Genomic DNA, 13,376 nt, shown 5'->3' on the forward strand with positions numbered 1-13,376 from the left:
GAGAATTGCTTGAACCTGGGAGGCAGAGGCCACTGTGGTGAGCCGAGATCGTGCCACTGCACTCTAGCCTGGATAACAGAGTGAGACTCTGTCTGAAAAATAAAAGACAAGGTATAATTAAAGTTTCCACGAAGGTCAGGCTGAGATAACTTTATTTGCGGATCACTTGAGACATTTAAAGAAAGCCCGTCTTTTCACAAACTCTCCCTGTGGTCGGCAAATAATGACCCCGAGAGACATCCACAGCCTTATTCTTGGACCTGTGAATATGTTCCCCTTCCTGGCAAACAGAACTTCACAGATGTGGCTAAGGCTGCAGACCTTGAGATAGAAAAATGATCCTGGACTGTCTAGGTGTGGTTGGGTCCTTGAAAGCTCAGAACCTTTTCTGATTGTGAGCTGGAGGGAGATGTGACAGCTGAAGCCAGGTCAAAGAGTTACAATGCTGCTGGCTTTGAGGGTGGAGGAAGGGCTCCTTCCACAAGCCAAGTGGTGGAGGTTGCCTCTGGAGCTGGGAGGACCAAAGAAAAGGATGCCCCCAGAGCCTCCAGAAAGAGCACAGCCCTGCTGACAACTGGACTTTAGCCCAGTGAGGCGTGAGTCAGATTTCTAAATTCCAAAACCATAAGATGTGTGTGTGTGTGTGTGTGTGTGTGTGTGTGTGTGTGTGTGTTTTGAGACAGGATCTTGCTCTGTTGCCTGAGCTAGAGTGCAGTGGCACAATCATGGCTCACTGCAACCTCTGCCTCCCAGGCTCAAGCAGTCCTCTCACCTCGGCTTCCCAAGTAGCTGGAGTCCCAGGTGGAAACCCACACCTAACTGGCTAATTTTTACATTTTTTGTAGAGACAGGGTTTCACCATGGTGCCCAGGCCTGTCTTGAACTCTTGAGTTCAAGCGATCCGTCCGCCCTGGCCTCCCAAAGTACTGAGATTACAGATGTGAGCCACCACACCCGGCTGTTTCTGAACATTTGTATTACTTTAAGCCACCACGTTTATGGTAATTTGTTATGGCAGCAATAGAAAACTAATGCATCCCCAAGAACACGTTAAAAAAAATTCCCAAACTCGTAAGGCCAGTATGACTTTTCATTTCAAAGCCTGGTAAGGACATTTGAGAAAGGATATTTATAGTCTGGTCTCACTCATCAGAAATGCAAAAATCCTAAACAAAATGCTAACGAATGGAACCCAAGAATATATAAAAAGGACAGTACCTCATGTCCATGTTGGTTTATTCCAGAACTGCTAGGTGGTTTTAATTAACATTAGGAAATTAATGTAATTCATAGTACGAACTAATGGGGAAAATCATCGTCATCCCCATAGATACAGAAAATATTAATAAAAACTAGCATCTTTTTAAGACTTAAAAAATTGGCAAGAAAAATCTCTTAGAACACTGGCTAGGAGACTTTCTGATTTTGATAAAGGATATCTACCCCCAAACACAATAGCAAGCACCATACTTAATGCTGAAATATTGAAAACCTTCTTTGGGAACAAGGTAAGAATGGCCAGAGTTATCCCCTTACATTCAGCATTTTACTAGAAGTTGTAGCCAGTGCAGGTGTATTAGTCCATTTTCACACTGCTGATAAAGACGTACCCGAGACTGGGCAATTTACAAAAGAATGAGCTTTAACTGGGCTTATAGTTGCATGTGGCTGGGGAAGCCTCACACTCAGTGGAAGGCAAGGAAGAGCAAGTCGTGTCTTACATGGATGGCAGCAGGCAGAGAGAGCTTGTGCAGGGGAACTCCTCTTTTTAAAACCATCAGATCTCATGAAACTTATTTACCATCATGAGAACAGCACAGGAAAGACTTGTCCCCATGATTCAATTACCTCCCACTGGTTCCTCCAACAATATATAGGAATTCAAGATGAGCTTCCAATGGGGACACAGCCAAACCATATCATTCCACCCCTGGCCCCAAATCTCACATCCTCATATTTCAAAACCAGTCATGCCTTCCCAACAGCCCCAAAGTCTTAACTCATTTCAGCGTTAACTCAAAAGTCCACAGTCCAAAGTCTCATCCGAGACAAGGCAAGTCACTTCCACCTATGAGCCTGTAAAATCAAAAGCAGGTTACTTACTTCCTAGATATAGTGAGGGTACAGGCATTGAGTAAATAAGCCATTCCAAATGGGAGAAATTGGCCAAAACAAAGGGGCTACAGACCCCCATGCAAGTCTAAAATCCAGTAGGGCAGTCAAACCTTAAAGCTCCAAAATTATGTCCTTTGACTTCATGTCATGTGATGCAAGAGTTGGGTTCCCATGGTCTTGGGTAGCTCCACTCTGTGGTTTTGCAGGGTACATCCTCCCTCCTGGATGCTTTCATGGGCTGGCATTGAGTGTCTGCAGCTTTTCCAGGCACATGGTGCAAGTTGTCAGTGGATCTACCATTCTGGGGTCTGGAGGATGGGGGCCGTCTTCTCACAGCTCCACTAGGCAGTGCCCCAGTAGGGATTCTGTGTGGGGCTCCGACCCCACATTTCTCTTCCACATTGCCCTAGCAGAGGTTCTCTATGAGAGACACCCCCCACTGCCCCACCTGCAGCAAACTTCTACCTGGACATCCAGGCATTTCCATACATTTTCTGAAATCTAGACAGACGTTCCCAAACCTCAGTTCTTGACTTCTGTGCACTTGCAGGTTCAACACCACATGGAAGTTGCCAGGTTTAAAAGCCCCAAATTCTGTTCTACTCCCAGTGCAAAGACTCTCTTCTCTCTAAATTGTGTCCTTGACTCTTGGCTCCGTTGCACCCACTGCCTTCTGCCTTGATAGCTGCACTGACATTTACTTGTGTGTACTCAGGCTCCTGCTGCCACATGCCTATGCTAATTGTGGTTCAAGGTCAAGGTCCACTTTCAAGGTCCACTCTCTCTTGGGCTCATGAAATGCCCTTGTGCCTTTGCTGAGGCCCAGGCAGCATCACATAAGGCCCAAACTTTTCTTACATTCCTGGCTGTGCAGAAACCCACCTGTGGACACAGCCCCTACAAGTAGCATCACCCACAAAGTTGAAGTAGCTCGTGCCCTGAACCCTAAGTTTTCTAGCCCAAGTCTAGAAGTTGGAAGCCAGCTACATAACTCAAAACAGCCCACTTGGCCTAGTACATTCACAGGACACCAAGCTACAGCCCTATCCATGTCAAATGTGTGAAGCCAGAAGTCTGAGGAATGTGTATTCCATGGGAGGCATAGTGACTGGGAGGGAGTTGGGAGGGCTCTGGGGGCTGGTGCATTTTTAGGTCTTGGTGTTGGTGACGGTTCTGTGAAGATTCATCAAGCTGGCCATGTACATGTGCACTTTTCTGCCATGTTATACTTCAACAAAATGTTTAGAAATAAGGGAGGGATAAAGGGAGAAGAAAATGCCAGCATACTGAGGTCCGCACACGGGGTAGTTCTCTTGGGTCTGCATCATCCATGCTCTGTCTGCGTTCTCTCTCCATGCTTCTGACCAGTGCTCTAAGTGGTAGAATTTTCCAGGGGCCTAATAGCCTCCATCTTCCTCATCTGGGTTCTGAAAGAAATTAAACAGTGCACCTGGAGGTGAAGTGTCAGCTCGATCACTGATAGAGGCTGAGCAAGTTGAGAGCCAGATGGGCCTGCTGAGTGAGTCCAGAGTCCTGCAGATACCGGGCACTCACAAGCAGTGCCGGAGGGGAGGGGGCCTTCTCAGGGTTATGTCCACCACCACTCTCCCAAATTACCCAGCTCGAGTCAGGTGAGAAACAAACCATGTATGATAGCAATACTTAAAACTTTCATTCTCAGACTTTTTTTTTTTTTTTTTTTTTTGAGATGGTGTCTCATTCTTGCCCAGGCTGGAGTGCAGTGGCACAATCTTGGCTCACTGTAACCTCCGCCTCCCAGGTTCAAGCGATTCTCCCACCTCAGCCTCCTAAATAGCTGGGATTAAAGGCCCGTGCCACCACGGTTCATTTTTGTGTTTTTAGTAGAGACGGGGTTTCTCTGTGTTGGCCAGGCTGGTCTCGAACTCCTAACCTCAAGTGATCCACTCACCTCAGCTTCCCAAAATGCTGGGATTACGGGCAGGAGCCACCGTGTCCAGCTCTTCCTAAACATTTCAATAGCATTGGCTGAAATATAAACATTGCTTATTCTGGTATCTTCCCAGCTCTTAGTTGCTTATAAAGAGTTTTGTAATTTTCAGATTGCTCTAATGCCTGTGATCCTACTAGAACCTCAGGATGCAGGTGGATGGGTTAGGGAACTGAGGCCGAGCACCCTAAGGACTTGAGATGGCAGTGGCAGAGCTGGATGGGAATTGCACCTCACCTGTCTCCACACCAGGCTGACAAAACCAGGCATTTCTAGGTCTTTCTGAGGACACAGGGTAGGTGTTTATCCACATAGCTTGACTCTGACAGTCTTACACACTAGCAGAGGCTCGTCCACAGAAATGAGGTCTCCAAGCAGAAGTGAGCTGAGGGGAATGCCTTTTGGACATCTGGAAGCAGCTAGTACTGTCCCTGAGGCTGGGCGACAGAAGGAGAGGGCATGGGGCCACTCACCTGTTTCCGGCACTGTGCAGCGCTGCCCTGGGCTCCTCCTGATCCGGCCTCGCTGACTCTGCCCATTCCCAGTTTCTCCTCCAGGCAGTGTGAGTTTCAGTGCTAGGGGCCACTCTGCATGGCGGGAGACTGTAGCTTTACAAAGACAGGCTTAAAGAGTGAAAAATCTTCAAGACAAATAAATTTGAACTGTGGGAGTTCAGGAATATCAGGAGCTGGAGAAATCTTGAAAGCACCCCACCGGGACCTTTTCAATTATCCAACTCGATCATAGTAAAGGCTGCTTTTCTAACTTAGAAATTACACTTGACATGGGTAAGTGGGTTCACAGGGCTGTCACTCTCATCCTTAGCTGTTTGTATTCTCTAAGAGCTAATTTTTTCTTTTAAAGCTTTTAAGTTTATTCTGTTAAAAGTTGGCATGACATTGAGTGGATAATATTGTTAGAATATTATGGGAATAACACCCATGATATTGAACCTTTCCCCATCTGCAGCCTCCTCTTCAGGCCCATGGTTCTGTCAATATGGCCCGGGGCATTCCGCACCAACATTTCTGCCAGAAGATGGACGTTCTTTTGTTCTTGACTAGCAGAGAGAAATGAAACGTAACCATGTTTTCTAACAGAAACAAAATGTGTCTGGTACTTCTTTTAAAGATATATAGAAGAGCACACTAACAAAAAAGATAAGCAGATGTCCTGCTGTTCCTCATGGGATCCCCAGGTCAGCAGTGAGTGCAGCCTGCTCCTCCGTCCGGCAGTAGGGCAAGTGCCCTCCAAGGTCTGTGTTGGCAGTAGCTCATGTGTGGGCATACATTGGTATAAGGATTTTTCAAATGCTTGCTTACCCTCCCTCCCTACCTCCTTCTTCCCTTCCTCTCTTCCTCCCTTCCTCTCTTCCTCTCTTCCTTCCTTTCTTTCTGTTTCAGAGCTCCTTTGTGCTATCCTGGCCTCCCTCTCAGGTCAGCTCTCTGTTCTGAGGCCTTTGGTCATCACCTGACGTGTCTAGAGGGTGGTCTCTAGAGTGTGAGCCCCAGGACGGCAGGACCTCTCTGCCTTGTCACTGCTATATAGCAGGGCCAAGCACGCACCTGGTCAGTGAGTGTTTATTGAATAAATTAACAGAACTAAACAGAAGGAAGCAGACGATTTTAGGCAGTTGGGGCCAAAGGTGTTGAGAGCTCCTGTGTGAGGTGTCCACTGCCCACCGGGTAGAAGGGGCGTCGTGGGGCAGAATGACAGCAATTCTGCATCATACATTTAAGTCTAAACTTCCTTACAAGATCCGTCAGGAGCTTATTAGGGCATAGTGGACTCTCCCCAGGGCTTGGTAAGAGCTCCTTTGTGCTATCCTGGTCTCCTCCCAGATCGGCTCTCTCTCCCAAGGCCTTTGGGTGTCATCTGATGTGTCCCATCATACATGGCAGCTTTAGATTATGGACACATTGAGCTCACCTGAGAGAAATAAGGAGGAAGCCCACACCGGGATCACGGCCCTTCTGTCACAGTGCCTTTCGGGCTGTGCTCCTCGTGAGGCCTTAGGGAAGTCACAGGTGGGGGCACCCATGCACAGGGCTTCTAGGCCCCCACTGCTGTTTCAAGAAGAAGAACTCCACTCTTACCTGGTTTATAAACCTTACCCGGCTTCTAGATATGATTTATTTTGAACAAAAAGTTCTAGGGCTTTGGAAAAGCCTAAAACGCAGCTCTTTTGCAATTTACTTGGTTGATGCAATGTGAATGTTTTTACTGATGGATAATTCCCAAGTCTGGTAGTGACCAAGTCTGTAACTGAAGAGAGCCCTTCCTCCCTTGCAGGGGATGCTTCTGCCCACGTGTCCTGGGAGGGCTCAGAAGCAATTCTAGCCCCTGAGTCCCGAGAGCATGCTACATCCTCCCAAGTCTTCTCCAGGATTCATGGCTCTGTGTCCTTTGGTGGCTCCCACATACTCCCAAGATGTGCCAGCCACCTCATCTGGACTCTCTCTGGGCTGGTGCCGTGGGGTCCCATGTGTCCACCCATGTAGGCAACTGTGTATTCATTTTTGTCACAGCCACGCCATACTTCTGGAAGAACCCGTCACCCTGAAAATGATCTTTGGCCAAGTGCAATAGATCTCTGGTTTCTATACATGAGGTTTTACAGTTACTTGGGTTGAGCCAGAGCTCACTGATGTTGGTGCACTAATCCCTCCCCTTGAGGTGACCATGACCTCAATTCTGCCACCTGTTGTATCTACCTGTTCTGCTCAGCTTTGGGTAATCAGTAGATGCGATATTTATGCATTGATGTCTTTATCTAAATTACAGAAATATTTGACATGGCAGAGCCCTATGGTATACCACTGGAGACTTCCCTCCAGGCTGGCAATGATTTAACTTCGCCCCATAGAAGATTCTGAAGTCTTCAATTAAAACCTAAGGGCCTTTGATGAGTTATTGAAAAAATATAATCAATCATGATTCCAATGAGCAGCCAAAAAGTCATGCCCAGACTAATTTACATTGATTAGGGCCATGATGCATATCCAAGAGACAGATGAAAGGGCTAACTAAGTTCAGGGTGGAGGATGGATTCACCATGATTTCAGCAACTCAGGAGCCTTGTGGGTCGGCCCCGTCCTTCCCTCTGTAAGTGCACAGTGCCAGATGGCTGCCATCAGAGAAGAGAGAAGTGGCCAAGGGTGAGACTTTACAGCTGGCACCTCTGCAGTCGCACAGACCACGTCCTGACCCCTGCAAGGGCTGACATCAAATGCAGAGCCGGTCTGTAGAGTGGGATATTTTCACATCAGAAACCAAGTGTCAGAATTGTGCCTTTGAACTTCACAAAAGAGATGCTCTGATATTCAGGGACAGGCTCTGAGACCAAAGAGAGGGGCCCTTGTGCTAAATTCTCAAAGATCCTGGGTGAAGGGCTAGCCTGGCTCTGTGCTGTACTCTCCTGCTCTGTCCACACCTCCCTGCTGGATGGGAGACGGGGTCCCACAAGGCCTGGGTATGGGCTAGAGATGCGGGAAGGACATCAAGCCCAACCTCCTCGGGAGGCTCTCATGCTCTTTCCCTCTTCCAGAGTCTCTATTTCATTTCCCAAGAAGCTCCTTATCTTGAGGTCAGCTCTCCCTTCCCTTTCCCCCTCTCCGTAAATGTGCAGTGGCCACTCCAGGAGCTGCCCAGGAACTGCCCTGGCCTGACCCTTCCTCTTGAATGTCTGGGGTGGGACAAGACAAATACTCGGTTTAGTGATCCTCAGTAAATACCAAGGAGAGAGAGAGAGAGAGCTATCAGTGATCAGCTTTGACTTCCAAAATGATTCCATTTTGAGTATGTAAGATATTAGATGGTTAGAAAGTGAACAGCACATGGAAAGGTACACCCAGAGACAGCACAGGCCCCCTTGGCTCTCTCAGCTGGTTTCTTCCTATCCCTTAGCCATTTTTTTTAGAATCTTGCATATCATTCCGGTATTTCTTATGCAAAGCCAGTGCCAAGATAGATAGATATAGACACGTTTTCTTATTGCACCACTTTCTTACAAAAGAGAGCACACCATTTTATTGTTCTGCGCCTTGCTTTCTTCATTTAGTAATCTACACAGTGAACTTGGCAAATCCGTCCTCACTTCTGTATTTGTTTGCAGCTGCTTGGACTCCATGGAGTGGAAGCGCCACAGCCTGCTCACGTGGCCCTGATCAGTGGACACGTGGCTGTCAGTTGCTTGATGTCACAGCAGTGTTGCCGTGACAGCCTGGCCACATGAACGCTCCTTTGTACACAGGCAATCTGTGGCTCAGCTCCCCTCCCTGGGCCATGCTTTCTGTGTTCCCACCACGTTGCCACACCCACGGGTTCTGGCCACTCTGAGGGCGAACGCAGTGTCTGGTGTTGTGTGAACTGCATCTGCTGGTGAGTGAGGCTGAGCATCTTCTATGCGGGAGAGGGACATTCGTATTTCTTTTTTAAGAACTGTCTGTTCATTAGACTTATCAGACCCAAAGCAGAAACATCCATCTTAAAAGTTGGATGTTACAGCTGGCACCTCTGCAGCTGTTTTATTTTAAAAATTTTTTCTTTTTTTAAAAGAAAACAGTTGTTATGATCGCTCAGAGGCTTTTGGTCCAAGGGACCTAGCACATGAGACTCATTCTAGAAACAGCAGTGTGGGGAGAACGTGGGATGATTTCAGATAAGTTTCCATGCCTCAAAGGGCAAGAAGGCTCAGCCCAGTGGGGAAGTGAGGGCTAGAGGCAGGGCCCTGGGAAGGGGCTCCACCCACCATCCCCTCAGGTTGAGCCCCAGGGTTATGACAGGTGAGGTGACCTCTTATGACCTTCAGGGTCTGTCCCTCCTTCTGAGATTCCCTTCCTGCCCAGCCGCCCCTCAACGCCTTCCACAGCTCCCCCTTCCTGGTGACCTGTAGACATGCACAGCTTTCCTTTGCCCTAAGCAAAGCAAAGCAAATGAAACCCAAACACCACTGCTCTCTGCAGCTGTTACCACATGTCCTTGGCGCCTTGGGACCTCCTCAGCACCCGATTGCTCTGCTGTCCTGAAACACCTCCCTTTGTGGCCCGGGCTCTGCTGTCTGCTTCCCCGTGCAGGGGCTGGGCTCCCAGCTTCTCCCCTGCCCCCACCCTCCGGCCTCTCAGGCTCTCCCTCGAGGTCCTATCTGTTCCCGCAGCTTCCATCACCTTTTCAGGACACCACCGGTCACTCCACACTATAGCCCTTCCTCCTCCTCCGCACTCCTGGCTGGCTGTCCACGTTGGCCTGGCTACCTCCACCTTGTCTACGTTCAAACAAACCCACCCCATCCCTTCAGAGGCCCAGGACCAGACTGGGTACCCCATATGCCAGGTCCTGCAGGCATCTCCAGTCCCTGAGCCCATCCAGGTCCCACCACCATCAAGGACGTGGCAGGACTCACCTGCAGGGTCCCGGCAACCTGCAGCCACCGGGGCCCTGGATAGAGCCGCAGCCGTGGCGTCTGGGCTTGTTTCCTGTGGCTGCTGTGAAAAATCTCCACCAACTCAGTGCCCGTGACCCAGGCTTATTCTCTAGTGGAGGAAGTCGGAGGCCCAGAATGGGTCTGAGCGCTAAGGTCAAGGCATGGGCAGGCCACAGCGGTCATCAGCTCATCCGCTTCTTGGTGGAGTCCTCCTCAGGTCGTGTCGGCCTACACCAACCCTTCTGCACCCATGGTCACTTCCAAGGACCCTGTGACCACATCACCCACCCCCAATAACCCAGTGTCTCCATCTCAAGATGGGCTGATTGGCAACCTTAAACCCCTTCGTCATGTGGTGTGACCTCAGGGTCTGGGGAGGGAGTAGGACGCTTCGGGGACTGTGGTTCTGTCTGCAAGATACCTTTGTGCCTGTCCCTCCTGTCCCACAGCCCTGCTGCTTTTCCTCCTGTTCTCTGGGCTCTGCCCATAGCTGCAGCACCACAGCCTCCTGGGCCTGATTCCTTCCCTTTCTTCTCCCACCTCCTCAGAGTTGTCAGAATTACTCTTCTAAGCTGCAGACCCCTCCCATCCCTTCCGGCTGGGTCCTGGGACTGGCCGTGGTGGGCATCCTGGTCTTGCGCCATTTGGCTTCAGCCTTCCCAGGAGGGCAGGGCACGGAAGGACTGGACTCTGATGACACTTTCCCAGGTGCCATGTTGGCATAGCTTTAAAATGGCAAACCTTTAGACTTGGCGCTCATGTTTATTGCGGGCAACTGGAAGAGCAGACCCCCTTGCTCTGTTGGGCCTTGCCCTGGGCTGGGGTCTGTGAGGTGGTCAGGATGGAGCGTGTGCTCAGGGCAGGGCACGGGGAGGGGAGTGGCACAGGGTATCCCTCCTGCATGCCACTTAGCTGAAACTTTACCTGGTGACATGGGGCATCGAATCTGTCCTGGCTGAAGCCCTGCTGGTCCCAGTCCTCCTCCCAGGATGCTATGATTCATCTAGGCTTGCAGCTGACCCTGATGACCTCCCTTCAGCTGCTGGGATGCCTCAGCTGCATTCCTGGAAGAGCCCACACTCAGTCACTCTGGAAACTGCTCATGGGCACAGCCCACAGACCCGCCCACCCGTCCTGCCGCCTGGCTGCAGGGGTCTCCACTTGCACATCCTCCTCACCCTCCAGCCGTTGCCTGGCTTCTCCTGCTCTGCCCTGCCTGGCTCCTCGGTCGTTATTTCCTTCTTTCCCTGGTGACTCTGATGACGGCTCGAGGGCCTTCAAAGGGAATCAGCTGCAAAGCAAACTTGCTAAGACTGGCAACCTGTCGGCCACATCTATTTATTTTTAACAATCTTTTATTTTGAAATAATTTTAGACCTACAAAACAGTTGCAAAGTTAGTACAGAAATCTCATATGCCTTCCCCGCCACTCCCCGTGACATTAACACCTGACTGACCAAATGATCTACCCTAGAAAATTCACATGATTCGATACTATTGACTCACCTATGGGATTCATCCTAATGTTGCTGTAGGTCCAGTGACATCCGTTCTCATGCCCCGGGTCCCACAGGGCCTGCGTTGTGCCTCTTGGGGCTCCTCCAGTCCATGGCGGCTCCCCAGTCTCTGGAGTGTAGGACCTGTGGGACACATCGCAGGTGTGGGGAAGTGCCTCCAGCACGTCTGTTTCTTTATCTTACTCAAACTCCTTTCCCACTACAGGGGAAGGACGCAAACACCATCCTTGTCCGAACATACCATGTTCTGCCTATGTCAGCTTCCTAGGCGAGCAACTGGTTTTCTAGAGATGGGCTGTCTGGGGCCCAGGCCTCTCTGCTTAGTCTCCAGGACTAGCACAGCAAAGGCGTGTGGCAGCTGATGGATGAACTTCGGCTGAGCTGGGTTCAGGCACACACGTCGGCTTCGTGTGGGTTTGTGCGAGGTGTTGCACATGTAAACATTTGTAGGTATGTGTGTTTGTGCACGTGTGTGTGTAGGGTCATCTGGTAGCTGTTATAAAAATCCATTATTTCTATAAGCTAAATTAAGACATTTAATTGTTCAAGCACAATTTGTCAAGCATCAGCTTTGTGGCAAGCACTATCCTGATTAGACACTACACCAAGTCCTGGTGCAGACACAGCCCCCACCCCAGGAAGGCTCAGGCCTCATGCTGGAGCTGAACATGTGCTGGCTGAGGCAGACACCACATCTCTGAGAGCACATGTGTAGGCCATCAGAGAGGGCCTCCTAGAGGAAGCAGCCCACCAGAGGGTTGAATAGGAATTTACCAGGCTGAGGTGGTCCCAGGCAAGGGTGGAGAGAGGGTGCATCTGGGGACCTGAGAGCCAGGGAGAATATCAATTGCAGCTGTCAACGGTGAGCACCCCCGTGCCAGGGTGCGTGGCAGATGCATCCACACACTTCCTCCCACCCTATGCCTCCAGAAAGTCGGCTTTCTGATGTCATTTAAAGAGGAGGTGAGCCAGGCATGGTGGCTCACACCTGTCATCCCAGCACTTTGGGAGACCAAGGCAGGTGGATCACCTGAGGTCAGGAGTTCGACACCAGCCTGGCCAACATGGCAAAACCCTGCCTCTACTAAAAACACAAAAATTAGCAAGGCATAGTGGTGCAAGCCTGTAGTCCCAGCTAACTACTCGGGAGGCTGAGGCACGAGAATCACTTGAACCCCAGAGGTGGAGGTTGCAGTGACCTGATTCCTGGTCACCTGTGGGCGTGTGTCAGGGGCCCTGATGGTGACTGGTTGTGGTGGCTCTGGCACTTGGGATCGTGAGCAGCTCCAGAACCTGGGTGACACCACCTGTCTTCCCACTCACCAGGCCACAGTGGGCTGCAGAGACTATCAACACTGAGGCTTCTGAGCTGGGGAAATTAGCAATAGCAGCACAAAGAAAATTACCCTCCATCTGCTTCCAATGACAATAGTAGGACCAGCGAGATCCCAAAACCCAAACAGAGGAGGGAACTCGGAGCCACATCCAGGACGGGCCTCCAGCAGGTAGGAAGTGCAAGTAGGAAACGCATCGATGATTTAGAGAGGAGGCTGCTTTTCCTAGTAAGAACAGTGGCCAGACGGCCACCGAGAGCCTCCTCTCTGGCATCTTATGACAGATGGGCACCGAGCAGGTTGTCCTGAGCTACCTGATGGTGACCAAGGTGTTGTCCAGGAGCGTTTCCATCCTGTCCTGAATGCTGGGTGCTGGACCTCCTCATGGCTGCAGTGCCCTGGGGTTCACGTCACCAGCCCACCACTGTGTGGCTGGCATCAGCTCGGGGAGTGCAGGCCTGTGGGGCTGTGGCTGGTGAGGGTGCAGGTAACTAGCACTCATGCCTATAATCCCAGCACTTTGGGAGGCCAAGGTGGGCAGATCATTTAAGGTCAGGAGTTCGAGACCAGCCTGGCCAAGATGGTGAAACGCTGTCTCTATTTCTTGTAAAAATTCAAAAAAATTAGCTGGGCATGGTGGTGCATGCCTGTAGTCCCAGCTACTCAGGAGGCTGAGGCAGGCAAATCTCTTGAACCCGGGAAGCAGAGGTTGCAGTGAGCTGAGACCGCATCACTGCACTCCATCCTGGGCAACAGAGGGAGACTCTGTCTCAAAAACCAAACAAACAAAAAAACAAAAACAAAAATGATGTCAAGGGATATTTGCTGAAGCCTCATCCATAACCACAAAAAATGGTAAGGAGCCTGAATGTCCACCATGGGGAAGTGTTGAACTAGTCTGTGATATGGGGACACCACGCAGCTGCAGAAGCACTGAGTGAAGATGCAGAGGGCAGGGTGAATCCTGACCCTGCAGAGAGGAACATAATCGAAGATCTGCGCCAAGGAGAAACCCGGGG

Source organism: Trachypithecus francoisi, unplaced genomic scaffold (genome assembly GCF_009764315.1).
Source record: "Trachypithecus francoisi isolate TF-2019V2 unplaced genomic scaffold, Tfra_2.0 Lachesis_group17, whole genome shotgun sequence".
Taxonomy (NCBI): domain Eukaryota; kingdom Metazoa; phylum Chordata; class Mammalia; order Primates; family Cercopithecidae; genus Trachypithecus; species Trachypithecus francoisi.